Source organism: Tauraco erythrolophus, chromosome 5, assembly GCF_009769465.1.
Source record: "Tauraco erythrolophus isolate bTauEry1 chromosome 5, bTauEry1.pri, whole genome shotgun sequence".
NCBI classification, from domain to species: domain Eukaryota; kingdom Metazoa; phylum Chordata; class Aves; order Musophagiformes; family Musophagidae; genus Tauraco; species Tauraco erythrolophus.
The window spans coordinates 79764695-79786976 of record NC_141469.1 but is presented as its reverse complement, the minus strand read 5'-3'; positions in this window follow the sequence as shown (position 1 = coordinate 79786976).

Below are 22282 nucleotides of genomic sequence, written 5' to 3'. Positions count from 1 at the left end.
GAGGACAAAGTAAAGGATTTAATGGATCTGACATGGATCAACCTAATTTTCTGTATAGAATGTCTGGATTCATTCCTTGTCTTGATAGTATTCATTTGTGCAATTAATTTATCATAAATTACCATAAATTCCTTCCTAAAACTTTAAGGGAAACTAAATTAGTACTAAACAATGAGGGCCAATTTGTTGTTCTTGTGACATTTTGCACATGCAATACTACTTCAGGATTTCCAAACTGACTCAACATCCTTTGACAAACAAAATGCAGTCTTAATAAATAAGCAGCAAATCAAAACAATTACTCTTCCATTTGAATATCCTCTTAACTCATTGACACTGATGTAAAATGTTTCACTGACCCACTCAATGTGAGCAAATGGAATGTGCTCAAATGAGAGGAAATAATTTTGGAGAAAAGTTCACAAGGAACTCGTAAGAAAGTGTTGAATTATCTGACATGCAGATATGTGGTGGCTATAAAATAATGACAGAAGAGATTAACGAAACAGACAGTTGTGTAATGAATTAATCGAATGTCAGGGTACAGCATAGAGCGGTGGGGAAGATGGTTTGCATGTACTTGGAGATTTGTGCCAAATGTAGTTTACAAATGTCTCTGTGGAGAGCAAAGGGTTGAGCTGATTTCAAGGTGCCCTGATGGCTCCCTTGTGAGTGATGTGTGTCAGATTTAGAGATGCTGTTGAGTGGACGGTCTTGGTGTGAGATCCTTCTTTCAAACCACGAGTCACAGAGGGTGTGCAGGGACCTATCTACCAGAGGAGGCAGTGATGTGAAAAGTCAGTTTGGAAAGAGCGGGTATTAGAATCTCTCTGGAAAGCTTGCTGTAAAATTCAGAGTTAAACTACTGCAAATTTGGATCCCTGTATTGCTATTAGGTTCCCAGCAATCACCATAACTGGGCAATTTTGTGTACCTGAAATGTCTTGTATTGTTTCATATGGTTGTTTAATATACATGCCCTCGATCTGTACCATGCTGCTGCTGAAACAACCTTGGGTTGGTTTCTTTCTTGACATCTTCTCTCCCCCATGCTCATGCTGTCTGATGTTTTAATCCTGTGGTCTTTCTTTATCAAAATGTAAAACCTCTGGTGGCAGAACACGTGCTGAAAATTTGAATGGGGCATTGTCTCACCCCACATGCATTATTTGGCAGCCTCAGAGTGACTGTAATCACAGCTGCTTTCAAACCTGCTTGCTGTCAGAGGATCTCCCACAGGCCCTGTGAAAGCCAACGTAAAGACCAGATGAGGAGCAATAAACTTCTGTCTTCCATGGTTATAGACATCCCAAAGCCTACTCAAAGGTGTGCTTAAACTGTAGGCAAAATCATCGCTTTTGAGTTGGAGTCGCAGAAGTGGGGAAAAAAAACTTTCCCTTGATATTGCTAATGGATCACTGTTGAAGAAATCTACAGTGTAGTGATTTATTACTTAGTTTAGCATCTTTCTTCAAAATTCTTGTGCTAGGGAAATATTGGTTACAGCTAAGACCCTTTTTCAGTGTGTTCAACAAAGCAAATGGAAGTTTCTGGGAGACCACAGATTTCTGTCTGTAGATGTTGGGCCCTCCACTCCTATCCTTGTACTTGCAAAATTATCAACGCTGTCACCCTATAGTGATTTCACCACACAGGAATCTCGTGATCAGACCTATGGATAAGTAGGACTCTTGCAACACACTGGAAATATAAACCAAGCCAGTTACTCTTTCTGAAGAACTTGTAAAGTTCAGTCTGGGTCTTGAGAAACACACACAAATGTTCCTTTCTCTTTTTTTATGGGGCTAGTTTTAAAGTTGTTTTCTTTAAATAAGTAAAAAAAAAAAAACCTAATGAAAATAGATCTCTGTCTTTACAAGTGGTTTAATCCCACTGCTAGGGAGGATGTAATCCAGATGACTCTCTCAGAGGATAGGGAGGACTTTTGCCAATATTCCTATATTGCTGAAAGATTCACCAGGCAGCCTTCCTAGCTGGGAGAAAACGTATTGCTGCATGACTATTAGTTTTACCTCCAGTTTCCACCCCCAATCCTCCTTTCTTAAATCTTTAGAGAAACGAAAAAGCAGTAAGGATTCAAGTGAAGACCTTAAAAGGAATTCCTCATTAGTTTTAAAAGGTAGCTTTGCAAACTTTTGGTAAAGTAGTTATCTGAAATTTGACATTTTGCAGCTTATTTTCGTTAGGAGTGTAATGATGTGGTGACAGAATATTGCTGTTTTACCAAAATGTATCCTTAGCCAGAATTCCAAAAGTTTTGATTTGAAGAAATAAAAGTTTTCCAAACTCAATATCTAATAATAAAGATTTTGAATAGCTGAACTCATCTCTTCATGTGGTGTTAGGTTGTTAGTTTTTTTTTTTAAAAAGCCAACAAATATTTGCCCCAGATTTTATATGTTTGGCTTTATTTGTTCTACACATTATTCTAGAGATTGGGGGATGGGGGGCCTTGTGACTTCAAAAAATTTTACCAGATGTTGCATCTTTAAAAAATCCACATTTTCCAAATCACTTTTTTGGTTGCATGAGTTGTTTAAGACATTGTGATTAGCGTCATACCTACAGATCATAAATCACAGTTTCCTCATCAGATATTTCTTTGCTTGCATTTTATTTATTCACCATTCAGTATTGCCAAATTTCAGTAACACTGTGAAAATATACTCAACTATAGCTTTATTCACGTAAACTTCTTTAAGACACAGACTTTGGACTAGTTGAGTAAAATGTGAATCAATACGTAACTAATTCTGATTGCTTTCCAAATTCCTTGCTTCAGAACATCTTCACAGTTTAAAAAACCAACCCCAAAAAATCAAACTTCTAATATCATGTGGTTAGAAGGGAATAACTTCTTTTTAAGTTGTTTTAGTAACAACTGAAAGGATTCTCCTGTGCTAGCTACCTGCTGGCATGCCTACTGTCATAACAGCAGAGTCTGATCCAGCACCTCTTTCCAAAAACAACTGGTCTTTCTAGATGTTCTCTGTGCAACTGTGGGTACCGTGCTTTAACTCATTGGATTTTATTTCATTCATCTTCATTGCAGTGTGTGTTTGCTTTCTCATGTTATGTAGTGTTCTTTTCTGTGAGCTAATCTGTTGGTTAGCAATTCACAAAAGTAGCATTCAAATGAATGAGTGCTCATAATCTGGTCCTCTGTGAATTCAGAGGTAAGGTTAGCACAGATACATACATCAAGCCTGTCTCTCTACAGCTAGGCATTATATGAAGCACAGTAAACAAAAATAGCAGCTTTTGATTTCTTCTAGGCAGAGATCAGATAGAGTAGCTGGAAGAGTCCAGGCAAATATCTTATTTCATTCTGGCGTTAACTTGCAACAACTCATGGGCTACTTCAGGAATCCTTTTAGTATTGTTAGGGCTGAGTTTCAAGTAGTGCTGCAAAGTAATGAGTGCTCTTGGCAGGCAGAAAAATTCCCCCAAATTGGAAGTGAAATTAGACTAGCTTAAATAGTGTTACAACAATAAGGCTAATCAGGTAAGGGAATAATTTGTGGGAAAGGATCGTTAAAACGTCAGTGCCAGAGATGTTGCTGGACTGATCGTAGTGTAGATGATGCTTCACTAAAAAGGAAGGAATAGCAAAGTCTGTTCTTCCTCAGCAACCTAACACAAAGCACTGCTGCTTTTGTGCTTGTACATTCTTTTTCAGTTAGCTGCAAACTTCTTGGTGAAGATCAGAAAACTCTTTAAATAACCACTTCCTGGTGTGTCCTTGGGTTGCTGATAGCTCAAAGGAGAAGCTTTTTTTAAGTGTGAGGATTCTGTTCTTGATCATGGCTTGTGTGGGACTGTTTGTGGCTGATTAGTATGTATAAAGTGGAAGTAAAAATCTTAATGATTTGTGTATGTACAAAACTGTGACCAAATGCCTTTTTCTACTGTCAAAAGTTGTCACACGGAAGCACTTAGAAATGGCCACCTGGCTTAGAAATAGACCTTGGACCTCTTTAGTCTGACATTCTGTCTTTGTTTGACTAATGGTCGACTGAGACAGACATGCACAAAATTCTAGTGTATGTTAAAGTAGGACAGTTTCCAACTCCTGTAATAACTAAGCCTTTTCTCAAAACCTATTCTAAATAACCTTATATATTTTGAGATGCGATACTGGTATTTTTCACAAGGATGTGTCACCATTTTATAGGGAAAACTTAAACCAATTTGTCATAAGGAACAAAACTTCATAGGTAAAAAAAAAAGTGAGAATTGAATGTGTATGGTACTGTCCCTCACCTCTCTTCCCTCCTTTGCATCAAAAGGAGTCCAGGCACATGGGCCAGACTTGATGCATACAAAGTATGTCCAGATTTAGCCAAACTCAAGAAAAAAAATAACACCAAAACAAACCAATATTCTTTCCATGAAATATTTATATCATCAATAACTAAATTAAAAAAAAAATGGTAAGCCAGTTGCATTGAACTGCATTGCCATTTCTTTTCAAGAAACCTCTATTGGCTACTGGTTGTCCTATAGAGTCTCCAATAGTCCATCTGACAGTGAAGCAGGGAGAGACTATTGTAAAATTACGGAGACCTAAAATAAGATAAGAGTCTTTTTTTCATTATAGTTCTTTAGCTTCTCATTCATATGTTTTGTGCTTCAACTGTAAAACTGGAATATGGTAGTGATAGGAATTTATGTTCTCTGTTAATGTCAGCTGCAGTTAAAACCTCGCAAGAGTTGAAAGATGGATAAGGAAAACCAAACAAACCAGGAGCTCATTTGTTTTCGAAACACAGTGGGTCACAGTAGTATCTCAAATAGCACGGAGAAGACAATGGAAAACCAGGACTGCCTTCAGCAGGCTGATGATGGGGAGGGTAGAAAGCTACAGGTGAAATTGCATTTGATTGTTTTATACTAAATTTGTACATTGGCCAGAATCCCTGATACAAATTCTTCACACTGGAAAAATGTTTCTCAGGGGAATCTATCTTATTACTTTTTTTCCATTTTGATGAAAAAAGTAATGATATGAAGTGGAAAATGTCAAGTAAAATTAATCAAAATATTGGCCTCATGTAACACAATAGAAAACACATTTTACTGTGCGATGGTGTTACTCACTTAAAGACCTTATGTACAGGTGTGCCAAACTGTCAGGACATTTTTATACAACTGATGGATTAATTTATTTTATTTTTTTCCTTTGCTAGAAAATACTGCAGTCCCTAGGGCTTGTTCTCCTCTTGGACCGTGACCTAGAAAAGTTTTTTGAACACTTGCTGTACAAGACCTGCCACTCCCTTCCTTTTCATATCTATATACTGTCCCAAATGGGGATATTTTCTGTGTAGTGTGGTCCTGTTACTGCAGTGTCTAAGCATCTCACCTGGACCATTTCTGCTTTTTCAAAGACAATAGTGTGAAAGGGAGGGATGGACACCACAGAACTGGTGTGACAATTGCAATCTAAACATAGATACAGTTTGCTTTCACACCTGGCTTCAGCAAGTCTGTTCTGTGTGTGTCCTATCCCCAAGGTATGGAAGTAGAGCAGGAACTGGAGCACTGTTTGGAGCAGGTAATGGAAGTCTGCAGCTGGAGTCTGCTGTCCAGGCTCCCTGAGGGTGTCCCTTGGGGACCTCACTAGAAGAGAGTTGTTCATCAATAGGAAGACTAAGGTTCTAGTGTTTTACTCCAAAACAGAAGGTTTCTTATTTCATTAACTGGAAGGTAGAAAGCATACATGCTGATGGGCTTAGATGCTTCCAAGTTACGAAACTACTCTGATGAAAATTTGATGCTAGATTTGTTACTAAGTTTGATTTTTAGATTTTGGAATCCTTTAGATTTTGGAATCCCTGTGGTAGTGTAATCTAAGATACACTGGAAATCTTTGTGAGAGCAAGAAATCAAACCCATATTTGCAAGTCTTGGCCAGTTTCCTAAATGCTAGAATGTCCTCCCTCTTGGAGTCTGAAACAGAACACTCTTGACTATGTGCTGTTTGAATGACATCTTGAGAAACTTGTAAGAGGTGTGCAGGGTGACCTACTTGCATCTTGATTTTTCTCTGCCTTCTTAGTGAAGGTGTTCCAGTTCAGTAGTTGCTTTTAATTTAATTGCACATTGTCTAAAATCTCTTTGTACCACAAATAGCTCTTTTCCAAGTAGAAAACAAATAACTCTTTAAGTAGAATATGTTTATATTAAAACAGTTGTGACTAGTGTGTCCAGCACTACTACTTAGTTACTGCTGTTTGTATTCACTTTCCATTGTTTTGAAAAGCCATATTGTCTCAGATCACCTCCAATTCTTGATTAAGAATTTTTTGGGCTTTTGCTCAGATGATGCAGATCTTTCTTGAATTCTAAACTTAATCACATCTATACACACACATGTTAATTGGGGTCAATGTTGAAGAGGGATTTTAAGAATGAAAAATAGCATTGTGGTCATAGTGTTTGATTCTTTCAGGATTAGAAGGACATGTAGTGCCTGTCAGTAAGGTTCTCTGAGGTATCTGTGTTTTGAGGTCTGTGTATTTGTTCATGAGTAAACATCCCTATGCGCATCTATTTGTGTCTGTAGACTTTGTCTCTCACTGATGAGAAAGTCTGGCTTACCTTGAATACACAACAAGCAGTCAATTTAAATACAGTTCAAATTTGTTTCCGTTTCTCTTAGTTAATGAATAACAAGTGATTTGCCAGCCCTATTTATGGCGTTAATATGTTTCCAAGAGGCACAGAGAGAATAAATGCCATTAAATTCTACAGTGGCTTAGAGCAGTTTGGTGTAACTGTGTTTAAACAAAGCAAATGTAGCCTCTTTTTGTTACATGTAGTCAGTGATGGCAGCTGAGGTTTCTTTGTCTGACAAAAAGCAGGCAAACTGTATGCCAGATTAGAACTGTCCCGTGGAAACTCAAAGAACTAGTTTGGTTTTGTTTGGTAATTTTTTTTTTAACAAACTTTTCTCTTCAGAAATGTGTATGTCAGCTCTCTGATGGCATGAGATGTTCAAAGTTGTGCAGTCAACTGAGGGGGCTGTATGGAAACTGGAATGAAAAACTGAGGTTCTTTGTGTATGCTCAAGTTGAGTACCAGAATGTAAGAGGGCAAAGATGAGCGTGGGTCATTTTCTGTTTTGGTTGGTCAGTTTTTTCGGTCGTTGGATGTTTTTTATTGCACTGTTGCGAATTGCACCAACTCACAATTCCATCACCTGCAACTTGGTTACGGGACATGTGAAAAATAGCCTGTGTAAGTATAGCAAATCCTTTCAGAGGGTACAGCTGGCTTGAAATGAACTGTTAGAGATGATTGTTGTATGGGCTGTTGCATACAAAAATCTCTTTTCCTCTTTTTATCTCTTCTTTTATTGAAAGCGTATTATAAGCACTGAGTTTGAGCTTTCCTTGAAAGCTTTAAAAAAACTTTCTGTTCATATATAGCAACATGTTTTCCTTATGTAGCTCCTGGTGCCAGAGGAATTTATAAAGTGCTTTCAGTGACTTAAAAGCCCACAAAGTGTAAGATAATCCTCCCTTTCTTTTACTCAGTCCAGTATCCCTTCATCAGCTTTCCTAGTGGGATGGCTCCTTATTTGTAATAATATGTCTTCTGCACTGTGGATGTATTCAGGCTTGTAGATAAGCTGAGGCTTGTACTGACAAATGCATCATATTTTTTGTCTTACTCTTCCCTCTAGGAGACTGAAATCATAAGAATTTGTAGGATCTTTCAGAGGTTTACCTGGTGTAGTACCAATGTGAAAAAGCTGCTTGAGTGTACACACCTGTACATGAATTCTCACTTCTCCCTCAGTTTTTTCATGCCAGTTTATAGGCTTTTCAAATGCATGATCTGCTGATATGTACAGCTCAGAAGTACCAAGTGTACTGTGCTTCTTTGAGCCAAGAGCAGAGACTCCGTCACCCCCATCTTCTACATCTTCTGCTGGTTCGCATGTTGTTTTGGTTTACCCTTTGGTTCTTTGTCCTACTCTTAATAGTTCAAGTATCTCTAGAAAGCCTCGTAGTTACATTTTTCAGTGCTGCAGTTTGAATGGCCGGAAAAGAAGCTAATGATAGGGTAAAGCCATAATTGAAGCTCCATCTCCATCAGCTTAAAAAGAAACTAAGGCTGGAGTTACACAGAAAGTATTTAGGAACCTCACTTAAGATAGCTGAAACAGATTTTGGGAAATCCTGTTCCCAGCCTTGTAGGAGTTTCTTCTGCCCTCTTGTTACATGTTTCTCCCCAAGTTTCACAGACTGAAAGTAGAGCAAGTAAGTTAAAATCCTGGTCCAGCAAACCACATTATACTATAAAATGCTTCTCTGGATTGGGATGTGAACCCTTAACTCTGCTGAAGGGTTGGTACTTAGCCACCTTTTGAGGATCATGATGTGAGTGACCTGTCTGAAGATGGTGTTGCTATAGCACCAGGATCAGAAGTTGAGAGATTCTTGTTCACCCTTGTCTGTCAACAGTAAAAGTTAACATCTCTCCCCTCATTTAAAGTGCATGATGGTGATGTCTTTTTCACTCCATATGGAAAACCCATTTCACGCTTTGTCTTACCTTGTATTCCAGACAATGGCTGAGGAAAGACTTCAGAGTGGAAAATGCAGGCAAATTGGATTCTGATACTGATCTGAACTGAAACACTCAGGAAATACCATATTCTAAGCTTAGTGGGTGCCAACAATTTATTTTTTTTAAGAGACCCTTAGTCCTTAATATGACCCATATTAAAAAAATATCCTGTTAAATTCATCAGCTGTTCCCCACATGGTCTTAAAACACTTTCCAAAAAGGTATCTATGAACGTAACTTCTTTTTTGTTTGAACAGATTATTTAGTGTTTTCTTACTTTTCCATGTCTCAAAGTTGGATATTTATCTGGAAACGAAAATATCTTTAATAGCAGATGGTATTTCCAGGTTCAAATAACATCTCTTGATTTGAAACTTTATTCAGTGATGTAAAATAGAAAGATATTTACTAGCGTCAGATTTAGTGAATGGAATACTTTTCAAACTTTGAACATAAACAATAATGTTACATTTTAGACAAATGAAATTTCCGTGCTTATTTGGAAGTAGCATGTTCTCCCTTGTCATGTTCAACACTGAGGAAAGAAACCCAGTTTCTGAAAGTAAATTGTAGCTTTATTTTAATTGAGTTGCATTTCTTTTCTGGCTCAGAAAATCTTTAGGCAACAGATAAATATAATTGGAGTTGCCTCCAGTTTGCAAAGAAAGTACCGAGTCATGGCCAAACAAGTTACGTGACTGCTTTTCTTACAGCCATCAGAGGCTAAAATCAGGAACAAAGCACAAATCTCCCAACTCTCGTGTGTGTCACTAAACCACCTTACTACTGTGTCGTCTATAACATCTTCTCTAGCACCTTCCTTTTCACTAAGGAGGGACATTAACCTTTACCTGATATTCTGTTTGGGTGGTCCTTTTACATATGGTAGAGAGATAAACAATGTGAAAGTTTAGCTGGTTCAAGGAACTATATTATATTACAATGCTTAGTTAGTTTAACTTTGGCACATGGTCGAATACAAGGAGTAATTATATTCTAGAGTTATTCAATATTTGAACAGCTTGGAAAGAACAATCTTTAGGGAGGTGGAGGGCTCGGTTTGATTATAGAGCTGCCTTATTTATGCCTTATGGGACTATGTTGTTTTCTGGCTTCTTTCTGTTTGATTTGAGGTGTAAAAGAAATGAAATACTGACATAAAGATTTGAGTTAGAGTAGCCGAAGACCAATAAGAGTATTTTGTTGAACAATGGATTTTATGAATAGTGTTTAGCCATGTCCACAGCAGAAGGCATGGTCTCACTGTTCCACATTGTGCGACTTCCTTATGAGCACGTGTAAGAAGAGGAATGAAAGACTGAATGCTATTTTTATACTGAAAAATTAAATAAGCATTTATTCTGGGTATATTGCCTGCCACCCTAGGTTAGCTTACCATTTTAGTTCCTACTGTCCACTTATGACAATAGTTTACTGTAAGTCTTAGTTGTATGGCACTTGATCCATCACAAGGAATTTATGGACAGCATTTCACCCGTTAAACATATTTGAAAATTAATGGATATCTAAATAATCCAGGCAGCTCTGAAATCTCCATTCTTCATGTTTCTGCACTATTCATTATCTCAGTTGTGATAAGATGCTGTAGTGATGAGTGCCTGAGGACCTAAGACATACATCCATTGTTAGTTGTGTTTCATTTTGCCTACATAATATACGTTGCTCTGTTTCTGGAACTGCGTTTAATATGTGACAGTGTTCACTCCACTTTCCCAAGTTCTCTGAGGTAATGCTAGAAAACAACATTTTGTCCCTTAAGAGGCCAAGGCAGATGACTGTTCAAGGGACATCTAAACCACGTGATCTGCCCTGCAACGAACATCTGTTTCAAGATTCCCAGCATGCTGGGAATGATTAATGAGTTTTTAAAAATGTATTTCACTTTATGAGTATCTAACTGGCACTAAATGGCCGTTGTCTTTCACTTGAAAGATCTCACGGCATTTACTCCTGAGTTCTGAAGTGTTTACCTTGGGTTTTTTTTTTGCCTGTCTTCAAGCAGCATTGTAACTTAAATACATAAAATGCATCACATACAGCATTGCTTTCCTCCTTGGGACTTCTGAACATAAATTTTCCGCGGATGCATAGACTTGCAGGGAATCATTAAGTACAGAAAGTGACTTTCCAAAAAGTTCTGACATTACTGAGAATGAGGAGAAAAATATTTGATCATCATTTGTCCAGGGATCCAGGTTCCTGACTTGATTGTGAGTAAATGAGGAATTTCCTAGCACCCGAGCAAACCAACAGTGTGTAGCTTTTGAATGCTCTTGACATGAGTAAGAGTCTCATTGGGGGTGGGTTTGCATGGTGCTGTTGTGCGGTTCGAAGGGCCATGGATGAGGTGAGTTAGATGGCAGGTAGACGCTGGTGAACGTTTATTTTCTTTTTAGGTACTAGCTAAAACCTCTGTGACTAACTCTAGGTTTTGACCAGCAGCCACAGGTAGAAATTCCCTATCTAGGGAGAGCTACTCTAAGGGTTGGGAGTCTATGAGAAAGCCTTGAGGAAGAGGAGGGGAGCAGGGCCATGAGGAAGAGAGAAAAATCAACTACTTTATTATTCTCATAGCACTGCCTAAGATCCACCTGGTTTTGTGACATGCCTGTTTTGTAGACATCGGTGAAACCTGGGAATACAGAATGGAAAAAAATACAAGAGTTTGTTCAGCACCTCCCTGAAACCATTTGCAGCTTAACTGGCAGGCAGACAAGGCATTTAAGATCATTGATCACTCTCACCAGCTGGACGTTCAGAAAATAGCTTTTCTTGTCCTGTTGTTCTGAGAGGGGAAAAAGCTTTAGTTCTGCATTGACTATAATTTGGCTATGTAAGAGCTTAATCTATCTGGTCCAGTTCATAACTCTTCTGCAGACTTTTTCATTTTAGGGGAAAGAATTAGCTCTTAAATGCTTTCAAGGGTGGAATCCATGTTCCTGCCGTTCACAGATCCAGTTTTACTGTAACACGAGTGCATGTGTGCGAGTGGCCTTAGTCTGCTCAAGATAGATGTGTGAGGCCAGTTGATGTGGCCCCTTGCGTTCTTCCAGTTACTGAGGATTAGCCATGTGGGACTAGGCAGCAGATGGGCCCCTTCCCTAAATCCAAGGGCCAAGTCCCATCACTGACACAGTGAGGACAATCCTTTCCACCCAGGTGATTCTTTGTCTTTTTACACAGCAGATCCTTTTCCACTGCAAGAGGCCTTTCTGTGCTGCATCAATAGCATCAAGATCGAGCCATCAAAATCAACTTAAAGCCCTTAAGCCCAAGATGTCACATCTGCTTTACTGAAATTACAACAGGAAAACAACGGTTTTTTATTTATTTGTTTTAATCATTTCAAAATAAACATTGTAAAAACTTAATGGAAAAACATCTGCAGTTTTCAGACCGTTACAGCAGTTTGTCAGGAAGGTCATGGAGAATTTTTGCGTTTTTTTCCTTGAACTTATTGTTGTTGCCTTCTATTTCTAAATAGCATCATTTCCTCCCCCCCAAAAAACTTAATTTATGCTGATGTCAGCAACAGCATGTAAGCAGTTAGGCAATGTATACAGGGTGTCTGAAATGCCAGGAAAAATATTTGCAATATTTGGAATGGCACAATAAATACGAAAGGCAACATTTGCAAGGGTTTGTTTTTGTAAATTCTCTTAGAGTTTGCCTGAGGGGAAAATGAAAATGACCTTCCAAGCTCCTAGAGCAGTAAGTGGAAGAAGCAATGATGCCTTTTTACATGCAAGCAAAAAATAGCAACCGTAGTCATGTTCTGGATCAGAAAAACAGTGTTACAGGTATGGCTGTGCTAGAAAGGGCAGCTCATGGAAGGAGCTATTGTGCCCCTGAAGAGTTGCACAAGTCTTGGAAAAATGTAGCTAAAGCTGCGTGAGGGTGGGAGAGTTGTCTGTGCGAGCTAATTTTGTCAAGAAGCAGAGTTGATTTGATCATGCTGAGCTTGGCTGGAAATGCTTTCCCTAAGCTACTTTTGAACTAGCTTGCAAAAACTTACAAGGTGTCTTACCAAAACTGCACTTCCCTGGAGAAAGGAAGGCAACAGGAATGCTACCCAGGATCACCCGAGTGCTGACACGAGTGCCCACGCCGTTAACTGTGAGCGTGGCCAATGGCAGGTCTCTGGTCCTGCAGACCTGGCAAAATGCTTAATTTCTTTACGAACAGTTTGCCAGCTCTCCAGATGTGATCGAATGGCTCATAATGTCACGGTTACTGCTGGAGTTGAGTCAGTCGTTCAGAGACAGTGTCACAGCGACTGGCTTACGTCAAGTCTTTAAACTTCTGCTGTAAGTGAAAGCCATGCTGACGCTGATCAACGTGAAGCAAGCCCATCTCTTTAGTTGTGATGTCCTGAAGCACTTGGTGTAACTTCTTATGCAAACACAAACCTTGCCTGCTTTCCGGTGCCCGATGTCACATACGGCTTTCTGTAGCTGACAGAAGGCAGACGCTGTTGTACTTAGACCACAAAACTAAACAAGGATTGATTGCAGTGTGAAGAATCAGTGTAGGTTTTGCTTAGGGCTAGGTTATGAGTGTACTCTTTGGGATTAGCTCAAAGGTCTTCCTCAGACTTCATGTAGCAAGTGGGAGATCTGTAGCAAATCTAGTAGGACATGCTTCTGTTATTTTACAGCTGAAGAAAAAAAGAGCTGAACTGTCAAAAAAAACAGGATGTCTGATGCTAGTGTTATATTCTATCAGCTTACACCCATTGTTGCAGAGCTCTGAATAACTCGTGCAGAACTCATTCAACGTGCATCTGAGAAGTCTCCTTAAGTTCAAGGGTGAGTGGTTTGCCCTGAGTTAGCCAGGTAACACAAACGAGCCCTGCAAATAGTTTGCAATAGTCAACTTCCATACCAAGTAATGTAAATTAATGGAAAAAAAATGGTAGTTTGGACTTGATAACACTGCGTAGACACAAAGAGTTTTCTCAGATACTTGCAATGTGGCCAAATTCAAGCAATTTCTACCAGCTTATTTCTTCATTGAGTGCTGAGTTTCTCCATGTGTCTGTATGGGTAAGGAGAAGTCTATGCTCTGCTATCTAAAATTAATTTAGATTAATATCTATTTAAAATAGCAGTGTGTGCATACATACATGCCTAGGTATTTCTTTGGTGAACAAGGGAGTATTTTATTCATTGTCCTCTTTTCAGGAACATGCTGTAACCGTTTTCCCCTCTGATTTCATGTACTTGAACCTGTTAAGCTGAGATTAGGTAGGAAACCTGCCATCCACATTCAAAATGGTCTATTAGAAATGCTTCCAGCATGCTTAATACATGATCTCTTGTCTCCTTGTAACTTTGATTAGCACACAAAGTAGTCCCTTGCTGTACGTCAAAGCAGTTATGTGCCACCTATGAATGCAGCCCCAGTAAACTAGGGACAGAAAGGCTGCACCACTGTAGGACAGGATGTGCAAGAATTACCAGTACTGCTTTAGTGCTAATGGGAAACTCCTGGGCGTTTCACTTGAGCTGATGAACAGCCTTTATACAACGACAAGCTCTCCACTGAGAGCCTGGGCAGGATGAGCTGGGTTTGACATACCAGCAGTGGTCTCCAAAGAGGTCCGTCTCCACCTAGAGTGTCACTAATTTTTGAGGCAAAGGAGCAAGATGGTGATATGTGTTCCTATGAGAGAGCTGTATGTAGAGCTGATTGTGGGTGCTCCATGTATAGGGACAGACTAAGAGCTGGCTTGTTTGAAGAGTCAGGCAGGAAGGCTGGGAACCTAGTTTTGTTCCTGCTGAAGCTGGGAGAAAGCAGCTATTGAGGAAGAGTCGAAAGGGGGGAAAAAAGGAAATTAGAATGGAGACATACTCAAAAGCACATATTCGTACCATATGTTTGTCTCAGATTGCTGAAAATGTTATTGCTTCCACTTAGTTGAAACAGTGTTTACTGGTTTACAGTGAAACATTTAAGTGTCAGTGCCTCAGATATCAAACCCATCACTGTGATGTGCATAACGGTATAAGCCAGCTAATGTTGCCACTATGACTGCAAGAACTAATGGCCAAGCTAATGAACTCAAGGATGCATGCACAAAGTCAGCAATGCAACCAGTTTCTTTCCCAAAATGGTCTAGAGCTTAACTACCATGAAGAAAGCCCAGAACTTGCACTGAGTTGGTCTAGTTGTAAGGAAATTCTAACACATTTACCAAGATCTTTTTGTTTTGTTTATCTTTATGCTATAATCACATCCCTGCTAAAGCAAGGACCATGTTATGTCTGTATGGATGAAACTTAATGGCAACCCCAAATGGAATAAAATATCATTTCTGTGGTGAGTCAGAATATGTCGATGAGATGTGGTTGATCTAATTTACAACCAAGTCTTCTCATTTAGTTAACAGGCTTTCCCCTCATACCAAAAATGCCCTAATCAGCCTCCCCGGATCTACTTCCCTGCTCTTTTTCCATATTTTATATCCAGAGTGTTTGGATGGTGTAGAACTAGGGAATGGGTCTCTGCCAAATTCTCTTCCTGTCTTTTTCTCCTCTTTGTCTGTCTTTCATTCTCTCTCCCAGACTGATAGTGCAATCAACAGTCAGCAGAAGCTTGTTATGTTTTCCCTTTCTGTGATTTGGAAGTTCCCCTTGAAAGGATGTTCTGCAAAAAAAACCAAACAACAAAACAGTCAAGGAAGAACCTGCAAAGAGTACTTAAACAGAGTGTATGCTTGTGAGGGTAGCAGATATAGCAAGCTTATAGTGCAGGTGATCTTTGCATCTAGTGATCCATCTGAAGTTGTAGGATGGAACTCCTGGTCTCTTTGGAGAGAGTTAAATATGCCCTTGCAGAGAGAAAAATCACAGGAACACTCCACAAGTCAAAACTGGTGGAGTTTCCAACCTTCTGTCTGTGAGTTATTCCAAATGGAATGCAAATTCGTATAAGATTGCATTTGTTCAGATTTTTTTTCACACACAGTTATTCTAGGTCCTTAAACTTAAACTTAAAAAAATAAATCTAAGATCTAGCTTATGGTATGGGGGAATATACCAGGAATAGCACTGGAAGGTTAGTCTTGAGTATCAAAACTGTCTGAAACTCCACCTTAGACCTTGGGAAAATTATTTTCCTGTACTGTGAGTTTAGGGAAATGCTAATATCTTAAGGTGCTCTTGTGGGAACTGTGAATCTTTAGTTATATTCTCTATTCAAAGCCTAATAGTTGGATCTAGCTTGCAGTAGGTGCTCAGAAAAATGTCAGTGGGTCCTGTTGAACTGGTGAGTTCTTCTTGAGATAGAGGTTATTGAAACCATAAATAACATACTAGTAATAAACTCTACCATGAGGGAGTTGTGATTGTCTGGTTGGGTTTCAGTGCACGAGCAGGTCAGTAGAAACGACTTCAAATCCTTTCTTGCCCTGCAAACCTTGTCGTTTGCCTCTGGCTGTAGAGTAGTTTCCACATCTGCACTTCTGCTACACGTTGTGCCAAGTCCTGTGCGCTCTGCTCATGTGAGTCATCACACTGACCTCAGCTGGACGGCTCCTATGAGTAAAATGAACGCAGTTTGACCCACTGCCAGCACAAAAACTAATAGCAAGTCACTGTATGTGAACTTCAGTTTCCTTGATGTTTCAAGGTATCTTATTCTAGCTGCCAAATGTGGAGTATCTGGAACGCATGTATGTTGGAGGAACCAGGCAGTTTTGAGGACTGTTGCACTATGATGGTTATCCCAGAAAATGTTCCATATTATGTAAAGGCCAAAGATTCCATGATTTCTGTTGTGGCCTCTCTTAAAAATATGGTTTTTATTTCAAGACGACTATGTTTCCTAAGAAAGCTTTTAGTGACATGTTTATTCATGTTGGTCAAATGAAAGTCACGTGGTACATCTCCCTTTCTGCTGTGGCAAGCCACACAGTGTTTGAAATAATCCCACTATCTTGTGTGAAAAAAAAAAAAAAACCCGAAAAAAAAAACCAAACCCAAAAAACAGCTGAATATCAGATGTGCCTGGCTTGCATGTCAGTGAAACAGAAGGCGTGTTACACAAATCACCACACTTTGCAGACTCTTTTTATTTTGGAAAAACCATCTCTTCAACTTTTTCCACACTCTTTTCTTAGGCATAGGGCAAATCCAGGGCTTTTCCTGAGTTAACTGTATTAAAAGAACATATAGGCATGAGGGAAGACACCTGAACACCCTGACTTTTCCTATGGCTTCCCATGTTTCTGGGATTAGGTGTACTGACTGGTCAGCTGATCTTTATACTCTGGAGATATATGAATGTAATTTCTGTAAGAGACTGTTCAACTGTTAAGCTCTCTTCAATATAGGAAAGCCAAAACTCAACTGAAATGCCATAGCTCCAAATAAGTATTTGCCTTTAAAAATAAGACTTAATCAAAATTATCCACAGCCTCTAAAAATAGATAATTTGAAGACCTTCATGTTAACACAAGTACTGACTTGGTAGGGCTATTCAGCTTTGCTTCCCTGCTTCCTTCCTACCACTGAGACAACTTAGCACCAGGGAAAATAAGATCCTTTTTGTGTGCGTGCAAATACATACATAGCTGGTATAGGCATCTAGTAGGTGCACCTAATAAGCTAATAAAGAAAAATTGGTGGGACAAGATGGACTGTGATGTGCTATGCAGCTGGGTAATTGCTGAGCTGATGCCACATTTATCAGCTTGGACAGTTATTGCCTGTTTAGTTTTAGTTAAATATAGACATGAAAAAAGTAACTTACCTAAATGTCTAATTTTGTGGAGAATTAGCCACCATTCATGGTGGCCAAAGAGAAGTTCTGAGAGCAGCTAAGTGACACCGACACAAAAATAAGTGTTGGGTTAGTAAAACTGACCAGTGAATGTAAAACAAGAGTGTCCCAAAATGATGGCTGGTCTAAATGACTAAAACGTGGTGTGAGAGGGCTTTTTATGAGAATAGCAGAAATGTATGTCAGGTATGTGAAGAATAAGGAAGGTCAGAGAAGTCATCCATGCACCCAGAAGGCACTGCCGCATGTGCTGAAGGTGCAGAGAATGGCTGTAGCCCCTACCATCTGAATTGCTCCGCTGGTGACTGTATTGGAGGAACATCAGGAGATAGACAAGGCCTGTTTGTGGCCCCCAAAGTGTACATTCACAGAAGGGGCTGTATGACTTGGTCAGGCAGGAGTGATGCTTGTAGGTGTAGCAGTTTTGGTCACCCCAGAAATCTGCATCTTCCTCTAAGTTGTTCCAAAACAAATTGCATCATATTTCAAGCTCTGTGTATCTCCAGGTGAGCCCATTTGGCCTTGGGCTGTTGCACAATGTTTATTTCAGTGCAGAATTTGTCCAATGAGGTTTATTTCCAAAATATTTATTTCAGACTTAACTTTTAAGATATTACTGTACTTTTATTATACTGTTGGGGACTGAACTGTTGGGGAACAGCACAGGAGAAAGGAACCTGGGGGTCCTGGTGGACAGCAGGATGACCATGAGCCAGCAATGTGCCCTTGTGGCCAAGAAGGCCAATGGCATCCTCGGGTGTATTATAAGGGGGGTGGTTAGTAGGTCGAGAGAGGTTCTTCTCCCCCTCTACTCTGCCCTGGTGAGGCCAATCTGGAATATTGTGTCCAGTTCTGGGCCCTTCAGTTCAAGAAGGACAAGAAACTGCTTGAGAGAGTCCAGCGCAGGACCACAAAGATAATTAAGGGAGTGGAGCATCTCCCTTATGAGGAAAGGCTGAGGGAGCTGGGTCTGTTTAGCTTGGAGAAGAGGAGATTGAGGGGGGACCTCATTAATGTTTATAAATATGGAAAGGGTGACTGTCATGAGGATGGAGCCAGGCTCTTCTCAGTGGCATCCAATGATAGGACAAGGGGAAATGGATATAAGCTGGAACATAGGAGGTTCTACTTAAACATGAGGAAGAACTACTTCCCAGTAAGGGTAAAAGAACACTGGAACAGGCTGCCTAGAGATGTTGTGGAGTCTCCTTCTCTGGAGATGTTCAAAACCCACCTGGACACGTTCTTGTGTGATCTGATGTAGGTGGTCCTGCTCAGGCAGGGGGATTGGACTAGATGATCCTCTGAGGTCCTTTCCAATCCCTAACATTCTGTGATACTGCCACCTTTGCAGTGGATATCCAAGTCTGAAGCCAACAGATAAAAATGCTTGGGAAATTGGAGTACAGAGGAAAACCGCATTTGTTTCACTCAGGGCAACGACGGCTTGCAGTTAGCGAAGAAAAAAAAAGACCTGTGCCATCCTGCTGCTGGGAGCTTCAGAAAAATCAGATGCAGACAGAGAAACAGGAGAAGGACAAAGGAGCCAGATCATGGGAGCACTCAGATTCTTGTCCTGAATCAAGCCTGTTTTGTTTCCTTATTCATACCATGCCTAAAACTCACAAGTTTTCATGAATATAAAGAAATTAAGTGACCTTAAATACAGCTGGTTATCCCTCTAGGTACCAGTGGGTACATTTTAGTGTAATTTATTACTAAAAAAGGAAGGATGTTTTATTTGATAGAAAACAGACAAAAAGAGGGTAAGAACATCATAAGCAAAAGAAACATACTCCCTCTTAGCCATGCTATTGGGCTACTGCACTCTGGACATGACCTTTGCAGCACGTGATGTTCCCAGTTCCGAGCATGCCCTGGGTGAAGAGCACAGAAAAATGCTGCTTTGCAAATGCCACTTCTGGCGAGCAGAGGGATGGAGTAGGCTGTTTTGTACTCTCTGGAAGTGACAGCACAACTGACCTTTGAGCCTGGAGTTTTGGTGGGAAGACTGCTTCCCTGACAGAGGACAGGGGATGAAAAGTGGACAGGTGACTGCTGCTGTTTAAACGTGTTTTGTTGTCATGTTGCACCTGCTTAAGCCAGAAATCTTAGCTGGTTATGTAAAGCAATTTGAAATCACTTTTCTTTGTAGTATTGTTGCTTTCCTGTCTTCTAGTCAATCTCTGCAGGCCACTGTAATTTTCCTAGTTATCACCAGTGTAGTATGCAGTCTTCTTTCCACGAGAAGCAGATGCTGGCACCTTTACAAAGACCTCATCATTAGTTTATGACTGAGCAGCCATGGGCTTGTGCTTTTAGGACTGGGTTTTTTTCCCTTCCTCTGTCTCCCCTGACCCACTCCAGCCCCTTCTGTATCACTCCTTCAGTGGGGTTGGAGGGAGAGGGCACTGTTTGTGCAAAACTAAGGTATAGGCTGCTTTTTTCTGTTGAGGTCTGTAGATGTAGAAGAGAGTTGATGTAGACTGTATCTCAACAGATATAAATACTGTAATATTTGAAATACAGTGTTGAGCAGAAAGCTAATTTTAAATATGAGTGGGTCACTTGGTCACAAAGCCAGGACATCTCCTAGTGGTCTTGTGGCAATAATGCAGCGTTTGTGCAGTTACTAAGCAGAGAAAACAAGGTGCACTCATGAGAAAAGTTGCCCAAATAAGAGGAGCTTTACCATTTTTCGAACTGGAAAGCTGTACTGGTGCAAAAATAAAGTGAAAAGTTTTTTTATATTTGGAAACATATACAGAGCTGGCTGACCCAGTAGCTCCAGGAAGTCAGAGCTGCTGGTCGAGTCTGGTAAATTCTGGAATTTCTTTTCTTTTTTTTTTTTCCCCCCCCTCCCCTCCTGCACACTTCATCAATTTCTAATATGAAAACCAAACCATTTCCTTATTTTCATCATTTAATTTGGAACTGGATGGGACTTTTCTCTGTGTCCTTAGAATGATGAGGGCAAAAAGCTCATTTATCAAAGCTCTGCGATGAACAAAGCCAGAGCAGAGCAGCATAGGCATAATTAACGAGGAAAAACTGGAGCTTGTGGCTTGATGTTGATGGATACAGAATGTGCCACAAAGGAAACAAAGCTTTGAGAATGCTTTGAACATAAAACCAGTCTCACGGGATCAACAATCTCATTCCAGGGAGTAAATTCAGGATAAGATGGATAAGCTCCACCTACCATGATGACCAAGAGCCATCCTGCTGCAGCGGTGGAGGATCTAGGTACTTCCTGGATGTGTTTTCAGCTTGTCTGGGGACAGAAGAGCTGGATTACTTATTTATTTTCCCTAGGAATGCTACAGTTGGATTGAGCGTTATTGCTGTGAGTTTTATAATAGCAGAAGCGTGTGCCACAAAGGGATTTGTCCATAGTGAAATGACATGTATTTGTCTGAGCTGTCATCATCTTCCCTCTGTAGAAGACCCCAAAGACAAGACAGATGTGGTTAGACAGGCTCTGTTTCATGTATGATCACAAACCTACTGTAGCTTGTCATGCAACTGAGCTCAGTGTTATGGGCAGCGTGTTCGTCTTCTCACCCCGACACGCCTTAGGAAAAGGAAAAGTAAAATCAAATTCCATTTGACTGCTTCTATCAAAAACACTTCATAAAGGATCCAGGGAAACAAGCATTTAAAAATGTGTGTCTTTTCCCTGGAAAGTGTTTCTTTTGCCATATTCACATTTTTGCTTTCCTGTTGACTTAGAAGTCTTTAATACTCAACTCCTGCAAAAATGTGCTTACGTATTCCTAACTACAGTCAAGTGTTGGACTAACCAGTAACAGAGTTCCAGCACATACAGTGGAAATTCTCTTGGATAAGTATAAACAAGACTTCTCTCCTGAATAACAGGATGGAAACATGAACATGAAGAATAGAGCTAGAAAGTGAGTTGCCAGTCCTTCTTCGGTGGCAGTCCTAGCAAAATCAGTGAAGGTTACTATAAAACCCTCTGAGACTCCTCTATTTTTAAGATTGATGGCAAGATTTAAAGCAACATAAAGGAAAGGAAGTGGCTCTCAGTGCTGCATCTATATCAGATACAGCTGACTGGGTTAAACATAGGGCTGTTTCTTAAATGTTGTGAAAGATGAGGAATTCAGTTACCTTACACTGCCTTACTTTTGGTGTCTTATTTTATATGAATAACCTGCCTTGGTCAAGTCAGCAAAACAAACGTGTGATTTAAATAACCTGTTCACATCTTTATGGATAAAACCATTTCATTATAGTGCGAGCTGGTCGGGAGTTGAAGGGTATGTATAGACAATCAGAAGTGATTGCTCTACTGTCCCTTCGTGAATTACTACTACTCAGCAGATTTTTTTTCACTGACCTGTTCTTTGGCTAGTGTGAAAATAAACCCATATTAAGTAATGGATTCGTATTTGTAGTATCTTAGGCCAACATATTTAGTTCTGCTATTTCATTGAACTAAAAATGTGCAACTTAAAGCAGTAACGTGGAACGTCATGGAACTTTTCCTCCTTCTGAATGTTTATGAAACAGGATAAATTTTCAAGACAAGTTTCTGATCATCTGGAAGATAATTTGTTCACAGCATTGGAAAAAAAATCAGGTTCTTTAAATATCGCAAGCATTATAATGTTTGTGTGTTACGTTTTTTGGTTTATATGTACATTTACAGTTTACATGTGTGGTAGAGCTCATCTGTGTTAACACCAAACTTGAATTCTGATTAAATCACTGACGGGGCCTATGCAGGGCTTGCTAATTCATTGAAGTCCAGAAATTTTCATGGTGGCCTTAATGATGTAACTGTACTGTCTTCCTGCTTTTTTTCTTAAATGCCTTTAGGCTTTTCATCAACTGTAAATATTTGTGAAAC